Here is an 11,858-nt window from a genome sequence, read left to right as displayed (position 1 = left end):
GAGGAAGTATAGCCCTCGATAGAAAAAAGGTTTCTCACTCTGAATTGAGAGACTGAAGCCTTTGAAATAACATCAGCCGGGGGGGGGGGGGGTACAGGTGGGCCACTTTAGACTCTGGACTTAATGATGTTATGGGACCCCCACACACTTTACTGTGGCCACATGTATTACTTCAGTCGTGAAGCATACAACTCACATTTCTCTCTCCCCCTCCACTTTCACCGCCTTTCCAATGCTTCCCAACTGGTTTCAAATTCCTGACAGTGTTACAGCAAACAAAACAAAACCTGTTTGCCAACCTTGATAAGAAAAGAAATACTCAGAGCATGTGATCAGCTGCAGTCCCATAACGACATTCAGGCTACAATCCTATCCCCGTTTAGGAGCCCCACTGAATGCAATGTGACTTTGAGAAGGCGTGGGTAGGATTGCATTATCAGTGGAAGTTGATGGAGAGCTTTGCATGAACTGTGTGTGGTCTTTGGGAGAGTCAGCATTTGTAGGACTGGGACAGAGAAAGTTAGATGAACACCTGCCAAGTTTTGCTGGATACCACCCCAGCCTCTAGCATGCAGTAAATATTGTTGTTTATTTGTTCAGTCGCTTCCGACTCTTCGTGACTTCATGGACCAGCCCACGCCAGAGCTTTCTGTCATCCGTTGCCACCCCTAGCTCCCCACAAGGTCATGTCTGTACTATCTTCCGACCTGGGAGTCCCATCTTCCGATGGTATACCGACATATCTCTGGTTGTACTGATCCATTTAGTTTTCACGGTTGCCATTACCTTCCCCAGGGATCGTATTTAGTCTGACCTCTCTGCCATGACCTTCCCGTCTTGGGTGTCCCTTCACGGTTTAGCTCATGGCATCCTTGAGGTGCTCAAGCTCAAGCACCACGACAAGGTAAATATGGAGGCAAGCAAATCTAGAAAGTTTCTTATATGCTCCCCTTTCCTCTGTTTCCTTCTCATTGGAATTAATTGAGAGCATCACCACTCAGGGGGAAATCACATTTGCTTACTGTTGCTTCTCCGCTGCCACGTTTGTCTCTCATTACTTCCTCTTTTGAAAGAGGAAGTATACAACGTCCGCATGGCCCATTCAGTGGGCCGTTTTGATCCCACTGCTTCTCCTGCGCACAGCAGTAGATAGTGGCAACTTCCATCTCAAAAAATAAATTGGACTTACTGGGGGGTTTTTTGTCACTAGAAGGGGCGGGAGACTGACCACATTGTGAAAGGGACTCGCAAAAATCCGTGAGTGCCCAGCAACGAGCGTGCAATAAAACGCTCGTCTGGTGACGCTCTCAGTCTCCCCCACTCCATATCTGGATAGCTTCCTCTCCCCCAACAGACAAGGAATTGCTCCTTTAATTGGACTTTCCCCAAACTGACGGGCCTCCTTTTTGTCTACAGTGTCCTACTTTACGAGGGCAGTCTTCTCTTTGAAGGGCTGTCAGTCCTCTGATTGAAAGCATCATTCTTTATTTGAAGGGCCGTCCAGTCCAACTTTAGTTTAACGATAAAGGATCCTACAAGGGAGTGCAGGGAGGGGCCTTGAAATTGCTGATCACCAGGGAGCACCTGGGCAGTACACTGTGCAGGCACGCAGCTCTGGTCACCATCTTCCTCACTAGGGTGGGAATGTGAACTACAATAATTATTTCTATGTTTGCATTTACACATATTCATGAGCATATGCAGTTTTTTATGCAAATCCGCACCCTCTTTGGTCCTCTTCTTTGGTGCTGCATTTCTCTCTCAGCCACGCACGAGTGGCCACCCTCTGTCCTCCTCCTCCTTCTCATTGCTAATATGTTTGCTGGGCAGAGAGACAATGAGTCAGTGGGCAGTAGCATCTATTGCTCTTCCTTCACACCACCACTGTTGTCTGGTCCAGAGTGAGAGGAGCGTGAATAAACAGGCTCCCATAGCGAAGAGGAAGAGCTGGCTCAGGTGAGCAGGCCCCGTGCTGGGGTGTGGGCCCTTCACAGGTGCCCGGCCATGCCGACCCACGTCGCTGATCCTGGGCTCAAGTTCTGACAAGGATGAAGACTCACTTTCTTTGACTGGAATTAGATACGATGAGGAACACAGACGGATGCTGAAAAAGCAATCCTATTTTCAAGCTTCCCTTTTTCCTCCCTGTTAACGACATGACATCATCTTGGCATCCATTTATTCACGCCACGTTATTGGCTGCAGTACCCGGTGTGGGGGCAGGGATTGAGGAACGGGTGACGTGATCATGTCAAATCACATGTTTTCGTAAATACACACTGCGGGGAGAGAGGAGGGAGAGCTTGACACAAGGTTGCTGTTTTTAGTAGCATCTAAAAATCGCATCATCGCATTTAGTCCTGCCCTTCGAATATGCTCCATGTATCATACTTGATCACCTTCCTACAGTTTGCCGCACATCTTCATATGCACACTTAAAATGCTGCTTGCCTAACACTGTGTTAGAATAATAATACTTTAAAAAACAACAACCCACCCACTACTCTTTGGAAATGTCCTCATTCAAGTTACGTTTTTGAAAGGAATTTATCGATCTCAGGCCCCGACTATAAATAAGGTTCCAGGCACCAGAAGGGAGAGCAGACCCTGTCTGAGTAGGCACCTGCGTCAAGGACACAGGTCCTGCATTTCTGGTGGATACTGGCATCCAGCCAAGCAGCTTGGTGCATGATACAGAAACAAGGCATCCTTTCGCTTCTGATGAGGCTGCAAGAACGCAATTCTGCTTGACAGCTGAAGGTTAAAAGGAGAACGTAGCTGAGCGGCCAAACCTTGTGCTCTTTTTAGTGCCCCCTACATAGTTGTGGTGAAGAGGGAGCTTCGATAGGTGTTGCTTGCATGACAAGGGACACCTACTGAAATTCTCTTTTCCCGAAAAGCAATAAAAGCTGCAGGAGTCCTGGAGGGTGGCCACTTTATACATTGCCAAAAAAGAGGAAATGCATCACACACACAAAAAGATGGCATCCGTTTGCATATGCTAATTTAGATCCATAAATGTAAATTTAGAATAGCTATAATTAAACTAGAAATACATCTCACCACAGCTATTCACGGCTCAGGCTGCGTTCAGACAACACAATAGTCAATGGTGGGGTAATAATCAACTCGACAGTCGTTTATCTAGTGAGCACTCCCCACACCGCATGTTAATAATCAACCGTGGTGTGGATTAGGATCAACGGTTGATCAGTCCATGCTGTGTTGATTCACTCATCCCCTGCCCTCTCTCCTACTTCAGTCCTCCCACTAGTATCCCATCAGCCATTGCTGCCAAAAATTTATCCTGCCAGCTGGACTAGAATGGCAGCCACTGCTTTGACTGCTCTTGCCTTGTGACTCTCGAAATAACCAACGGTGCCTTCCACACAACACGATAACCAATGGTGGTTTGAATAGCCAGCTCTGCACAACGTTGGTTATTTGCATTGGTTATTTTGGCCAAATAACAAACTGTTGGTTGAAAAACTCCCTCCACACAACACGATAACCCATGGTAGGTTAAATAACCAACGGTTGACTATTTCATATGGTCACCCTAGTAATTGGCTTAGGTACACCTAGCTAAGAGGTCCATTACCAAATAGCTTTCCCCCCTGCTTTGTCTCCACATGGTTGTTGTTTTTACCTCCAATGCTCCCTCCAGTTAATTGGTGAGGCTTGGAGCCGGGTGCTGAGAGAGATCACTTTTCCCTGCCAGGACCTGATACAATCTATTCAAGCCAAAAGCAAGGCTCCTGTCACAACACATGCCCCCAACAAAGGAAAATGCACTTAGGGAAAATAATCCAGACTTTAGGCGGTCTAGGAAAAGACGGGAAAGGCTCAGGAAGAGGCGGGGTATCAGCAGGGCAGGCACAGTATTATGTGAGTACCATGCTACAAATCCACACACCAGGCATGGTGAGAGTACACTAAGTCGCTGGTGTGATGGAGTTCTAAAAGGATGGGGCTGTAAGTGCCTTTCTTGAACCAGCCTAACCTTACATTACCTTCATCACCACTGACACCAAGGTGCTCAACCTTGGATGGGGGTACAGGGGGTGTTCTGGTGGGCGGGCTGCAGTGGAGACTGAAGAGGCTGGGATATGAACTATCCTGAGACATCTCCAGCCTCCTCCCCTTCCCCTCTGGAATGATTCAGCTAGATGGGTAAAAAGCCCATCTAAGTGAAAATGCAGAGTGGGAGGAGCAGCCTAGGCAACATTGGCCCAGCTGTTCCTCTCACTCTGCACTGGAATTCAGAGGCTTATGAGTATCAAGGGCAGAACTCACAGGATTATGTCCTAAATTACGTTTGTGCTTAGTACTGTTTAAGGAATTATATTGCAACCCACGGGTGGGCAGTAGACCTCTAGGTGATTGGCAAGGATTTCTGATTCCCAATTGTTTAACAGTAGCGTCAACAAAATGACAAACCTTTCCCCTGCCTAAATTATACTGCCAAAATGAAGAAACTCAAAAATCCACTCTTCATTACCCTGAGGTTTCTTCACTTTAGCAATTGTAATTTAGGGGAGGGGAAGGGGATCATCATTTCGTTGTTGTTGATGATGATGATGATGATGATGATAATAATAATAATAATAATAATAATAATAATAATAATAATAATAATTTTATTTCTTACCTGCCTCTCCATCTTGGTCACCTCCAGCAGGCCATTCCACAGTCTGGGAGCAGAAGAAGAGAAGGTCCTCTGGTAATACCTGTCAGCCTAGTTTTGCTGGCTGAAGGAAGTTCTTCCCAGAGGCCCTGAGTGTGCGGGGCGGATTGTACGGGAGAAGGCGATCCCGCAGGTAGCCTGGACCCAAACTATGTAGGGCTTTAAAGGTGATAACCAAGACTTTATACTTCGCTCGGAAACTAACTGGCAGCCAGTGAAGAGATTTTAAAACTGATGTAATGTGGTCACCCCTAGGTGCACCAGTGAGCAGCCTGGCTGCTATATTTTGAACTAGTTTCCAAGCAAAACTTGATGCTACCATGGGAGAACGGTGAGCTACTCCACTCAGTTCTGGAACTCAAAACATATTCCGAGGCTCAGAATTCTTTACTCAAGTGTATGTCTTTTCACCAGGCTCCGATTGAATGGATCTTAGGATTCTAGTAATAAATAAATAGATAAATAAAACTAGATCTCACAAGACTGAAGTCTGCCCTCTGCTGACATACACAATATAAGGGCAGCTCTCATCCCATGGGCCACAGGTTGAGCCCTTGGTAGATTTCTATGGGGCCACCCCCGATAATAATAATAATAATAATCTATCTATATAAATAAAAATGTAAATGTTCGTTTGTTCCTAATCTAAAATCTCCGAAAGTTCTTCACCGATTGCTTTGAAATTTTGACACAACGTTGCATTCGAATACGCGCGTGTTTTTATGTAACTATATTACAGATGGGGACAAAAGTGTGTCTTAGAATCGAAGAAATAGGGTATATAAAAGCCCAGAGGCCTCCTCCAAGCCACTTATGCAAATAGGAGAGAAGTCATTGTGCTATCACCAACCAGTAGGCCAATCCACTGCCTCTGCCTTCTCTCCTATTTCTATGTTCTCTCCTATTTGGCGCCACCTAGCGATGTTTCTCGGAACTGCGGCCTTCTATGGAAGTTCCAAGTTCTGAAGAAAGGTAACTGCCAGGAGATTCCGGCCTAGCAGAGGGGCCAAAACCCACTAACCTCCTCACCACACCTGTGACAGGTAAAAACATTCTTTTTAATCTAAAATCTCCGAAAGTTCTTCACCGATTGCTTTGAAATTTTGACACAACGTTGCATTCGAATACGCGCATGTTTTTGTATACCTATATTATATAGATGTCACACCTGTGACAGGTAAAAACATGATTTTTTAAAAAAACAGCACCATAAAAGGAACACATGCTGGTCAGGCTGGAAGATACATAAGCAGCAATGAAGCTGTATGGCGAATTCTTTCATTTCCCATACATGAACGAAGTCCAGCTGTTGTTCACTTAGCAGTACATCTAGAAAATGGACAACGCGTTTATTTCACAGCTGCAAATGTGCAACAAATAGCCCTGAATCCACTGGCTACAACATTAACTGCTTTCTTCACGTTATGTCAAAATGACGCGTGCTTCGTTCGATGTAGAATTGCGTCGTGAACAAAATTACAACACGGGTGATCTTTTGTCGTATGTGCAATCAAATATTCCTAAGCTAACGCTTGAGCAAAATGGAATTTACGATCAAATAATGCAAACTGTCAATAATGGGGTTGGAGAAATCTTCTTCTTAGATGCACCAGGAGGAACTGGTAAAACGTTCCTAATTACATTGATTCTGGCAGCAATTCGATCCCAAAATGACATAGCCTTAGCTCTTGCGTCGTCCGGAATAGCTGCGACATTGCTACCAGGTGGAAGAACTGCTCATTCCGCTTTGAAATTGCCATTGAACATGCAGTTCATTGAAACTCCCACGTGCAACATTTCCAAAGCAACCGGCATGGGAAAAGTATTGCAAAAATGCAAACTTATTGTTTGGGATGAATGCACAATGGCGCACAAAAAATCGCTCGAGGCTCTTGATCGATCATTGCAAGATTTGCGTGGAAACATCAGACCATTTCGGAACGCATTAATATTGCTTGCAGGAGATTTCAGGCAAACATTACCTGTAATTCCTCGATCGACACCAGCAGACGAAATGAATGCTTCCCTGAAATACTCTACTTTGTGGCGACACGTAAAGACGTTAAAATTAACTACAAATATGCGTGTCCAGCTGCAAAACATCGATCAGCTGAGATATTCTCACATCAATTGCTGGAAATTGGGAACGGAAAGGTGCCGGTTGATCTGACCTCAGGACGAATTTCATTGCCTCATAACTTCTGCAATTTAGTGACTTCAAAAGAAGAATTGGTTCAAAAAGTATTTGCCAATATTCAAACCAATTATAAGAATCACAATTGGCTGAGTGAACGAGCTATTCTTGCGGCCAAGAACAAAGACGTCTATGAACTTAACAATATTATTCAGTCTAACATTCAAAACGAGGCAGTCACATATAAGTCCGTCGACACTGTTGTGGAAGCAGATGAACAGGTTAATTATCCAACAGAATTTTTGAATTCACTCGATCTGCCAGGGATGCCACCGCACGTACTGAAATTGAAAATCGGCATGCCAATTATCATGTTGCGAAATATCAACCAGCCAAAGCTTTGCAACGGCACGCGGCTTGCAGTAAAAAAATTACTAAGCAACGTCGTAGAAGCAACAATCTTGACAGGACCTTTCAAAGGTGAAGATGTCCTCATTCCTCGCATTCCTATGATTCCAACGGATATGCCATTTCAATTTAAGAGATTGCAATTCCCAATTCGATTGGCGTTTGCAATCACCATCAACAAAGCTCAGGGCCAATCTTTAGAATTGTGCGGTTTAGATCTAGACACGGATTGGTTCTCACATGGACAATTATATGTTGCGTGTTCTAGAGTCGGCAAACCAGACAATCTCTATATCTGCACAGACAATAGAACAACAAAAAAATTTGTATACCCACAAGCATTGTGAAATTAAACATATTAGAAATGTGCGCTTTCTCTTTTCTTTCTTTTCCATTTAACCAGACTGAGCCACAGCAATGCGTGGCCGGGTACAGCTAATAATAATAATAATAATAATAATAATAATAATAATAATAATTTATTAACCACCTCTCCCTCTGGATTGAGGCGGGGAACAACATTAGATATAAATACCATAAAATACATAAAAGTGATTAAAACATGTAAAACTAATATAATATTAAAATAACAGTCAAAGATCTTAAAATTCGACTGGGTAGGCCTGCCGAAAGAGATCGGTCTTTATAGCATTTTTAAATTCAGAAAGACTGTTAAGTCGACGAATCTCCTCCGGCAGGCCATTCCACAATCTGGGAGCAGCAGAAGAGAAGGTCCTCTTGGTAACAGTTGTCAGTCTAGTTTTGGCTGACTGTAGTAAATTCTTCCCAGAGGACCTAAGGTGGATTGTACAGGAGCAGGCAATCCCACAGGTAACCTTAACCCAAACCATGTAGGGCTTTAAAGGTAATAACCAACACTTTATATGTCACCTGGAAACTAATTGGAAGCCAGTGAAGTGATTTTAGAGTTGGTGTAATAAGATCATCCCTAGGTGTACTGGTGACCAACTTGGGTGCCATGTTTTGAACTAGTTGAAGTTTCCAGACGAGGCACAAAGGTAGCCCTATGTAGAGCGCATTGCAGCAGTCAAGCCTTGAAGTTACCAGCACGTGCACTACTGTCTTTAGGTCTTCTAACTCTATGAAAGGGAGCAGCTGGAGTATGAGCTGAAGCTGATAGTAGGCACTCCTGGCCATCGCATCTATCTGGACTGTCATTTGGAGTGACAGATCCAGAAGCACCCCCAAGCTGCGAATGCAGTCTTTCAGGGGGAGTGTAACCCCATCCAGAACTGGTTGACACACCTCCAAACCAAGATTAGGGCTTTTGACAGTAAGCACCTCTGTCTTGTCTGGATTCAGCTTCCTCATCCAGCCCATTTCTGCCTTCAAGCATTCATTCAGAGGAGACGCACTATCCTTAGCTGACACTGTTGTCACTGTAGCCTTCTCCCTTCTAGTGCCACAGTGATCAGCACCAGGTGGCTGGATCTGGAAACTGTCGTTTTAATGTCCCACAATGCCCCCATCATAGAGTTGCTCCAGGGCACTGTGGGAAATTAAAATGGCAGCTCTCAGACTCAGTTCTGTTATGAGTACTGCTGCCCACCACCACCAGGTGACACACTGCCAAGCCCCCCCCCCCCCAAAGCGTTTCCCCCAAGGGCTTTCAAAAGCCTTGCACAAAATGCACACAAAATAGGTCACCTTTTTCCCCTCATCAGTTTTTAACAAATGGCATTCCCAACTTTTGGCCTACAACTCCCATCAGTTGTAGCCCTCATAGACAATGGTGAAGGATGATGGGAGATGTAAGCCAAAACATCTGGAGGACCACAAGTTGTCCATCCCAGTCCATAACACTACAAGCCCTTGTAAGCTAATTTTATTGCATAAAGCCATAGATTCTTACAGTTTTAGTTACACACACATACACACAATATTAAACATACCAATCAAATAAATTAATCATGCGCACAGTTTACAGCTACAGTTGAGTTGAGGGCCTTTGCTCCAATTCCCGCCCCCCACCCCACCCCAGCCACAATAAATAAAGCTACTTGTCGAGGGACATAAAGATCCGTATCTACAAGTACATTTTGCTCAGCCAATGTTCTATCAGAACCTAACCAGCACTTATCGGCCTTTGTTCGCTCTTGTCAACGTAGCCTATTGATATCACTTTGTTTTCACAGGGAAAAGATCATAGCAAGCTACACCTACTGGAATTCCCTTTCCTACACAACTTTTAAAGCTGCTGGCCTGGATGTTCATGTCCTCTTTCCCATCCAGCCCTTGTACATCCCCTCAAGCACTACTGTTGCTGCTTTTTGGAGTTTCTTTTTTTTTTATTATTATTAAATTTTTATTCATTTTCAACACTATATAAACATAGATAAACATTACCAAAATATAACTGAAACAAAACACAATAAGAAAAAGAAAAACATCAAATATCTGCTGCATACATATTGAATGATTGTTGAGTACAAATATCAAAAACTATTACATATACCTTATCATACTACAACATCTTCGTTCTTAACATAAAAGTGCACCCCCCACCTCGGGATCATTCTTGAGTCCAAAATCTAATCGTTTCTTCTGCTGGTGGTTTCCCACTTCCCTTAGTAAACACAAACACTAGGAACTGTTTCCAAATTCCTTCGAACTCATTTATTTTAGTTACGCCTTTTCTCCACTTAATATTACATGTCAGTTTATCATTAATGGCTATGTCCCATACTTCTTTGTACCATTCCTCAATAGTATATTCCCCTTGGACCTTCCAGTTCCTAGCTACCATCAGTCGTGCTGGTAGCCTATTGATATCACTTTGTTTTCACAGGGAAAAGATCATAGCAAGCTACACCTACTGGAATTCCCTTTCCTACACAACTTTTAAAGCTGCTGGCCTGGATGTTCATGTCCTCTTTCCCATCCAGCCCTTGTACATCCCCTCAAGCACTACTGTTGCTGCTTTTTGGAGTTTCAAAGCTAGCTTCACTTGTGAAAACCGCCCAAGAAGCTTTGGCTATTGGGCGGTACAAAAATGCAATAAATAAATAAATAAATAAATAACCAAAGCCCAGTCAAAGTATAAGGCCTATCTAATCAGTAAGTTGACGACACCCAGCTCTCTCTCTCTTTAACATCTGAATCATGCGAGGCCTGGCATGTTCTGAACCAGTATCTGGATGCGGTGATGGGTTGAATGAAGGTCAAAAAACTAGGACTGAATCCTTGACAAGATGGAGACTCTATGCGTGGGTGGAGTCCAGATACGGGAATTGGGGGGTTTGCCTGTTCTAGACAGGGTTGCACTCTCTTGGAAAGAACAGGCTCATAGTTTGGAGGTGCTCCTGGAATTATCACGGTTATTAGAGGCCCAAGTGTCTTCTATGGTGAGGAGCTCCTATTACCAACTCATCTATGCCATTTTTTGGACAGGGAGTGTAGTCCATACATTGGTAACCTCACGTTTAGATTGCTGTAATGCGCTTTTGTGCCTGGTCCAGAAGCTCCAGCTGGTGCAGAATGTGGCTGCTGGGATGCTGAGTGGAATGCCTGGCTGTACATATATTACACAGGTAACTGCACTGGCTACCTGTGATCTACCAAGCTAAGTACAAGGTCTTGCTCTTAGTATATAAAGTTCTGAACAGTTTGGGATCAGCTTACCTGGCTGACAAGGAAATCGCCAATTTCCCTGAAATGGCCTTCCCCAGTACAACAGATGTGTTAACACTGAGTGGTAACATCTGGTTGTACCACGGCTATCTCATAGGAGCCAGGAAGTGGGCCCTCTCTGTGGTGGCACCCATCTTATGGAAAGATCCGCAATATTTATGTATTTTAATGTATATTTTAATGTATTATGTGAACCTCTTAGAGGTATTATACATACTCAGGCCATCTTTCAAATCAGCAGTGGAGGTCTTGCTAGTCAGTCCGAAATGGATGGAACGCCACCAGGAAGTATCCAAGCGATAGGCCTTCTCTGTAGTGGCACCCACCATTTGGGAAACCGCCCAGAGAGCTTCGGCTATTGGGTGGTATAAAAATGTAATAAATAAATAAACCCTCCCTTGTGTAGTTTGGGAGGCAGAAAATGTGACATTTTTAAAACGCCTCCTGAAGACCCACTTATTCACCCAGGCTTTCCCTGGCCTGTAAGTTAATTAATTAGGCCACTCCATTTTACTGCTCCTTTATTATAGTTGGACTTGTTTTAATGTTGAGTTTAAATACTGTGTTTTAATAATGTGTTGTGAACCGCTGAGAGATTCTGTTATGTTCAGCGATATATAGTTACAAATAAAAAAATAAAATATGTTCAGTGGTAAATAAATCTATTTAAGAATAATAAGGCCAATAACCTTAATAATAATAAATCTTATTTTGAACGCAAGATTGCCTTTTTTGCATGTTACCTTTACAGCACAATCCTATTCATGTCTTCTCAGAAGTAAGTGCAATGGAGTTCAATCCGATCGCAGCCTAACCCGTGCAGTGAACCTGCTCGGTCCCTTTAATATTTCGTGTGAGTTTGTTGGTAATCCCGGCCCGAAGAGCCATGACTGGAAAGCCCGCCTAACCGGGCTGCGAGACAGCTTGCCTAGCCTATCGAAAGTGCGCCATGTAGTCTCTGAGCCAATAAGGCTGAGG

The sequence above is a fragment of the Elgaria multicarinata genome, chromosome 3, assembly GCF_023053635.1.
Source record: "Elgaria multicarinata webbii isolate HBS135686 ecotype San Diego chromosome 3, rElgMul1.1.pri, whole genome shotgun sequence".
Lineage (NCBI taxonomy): Eukaryota > Metazoa > Chordata > Lepidosauria > Squamata > Anguidae > Elgaria > Elgaria multicarinata.
Note: the sequence above shows the minus strand (reverse complement) of the source record.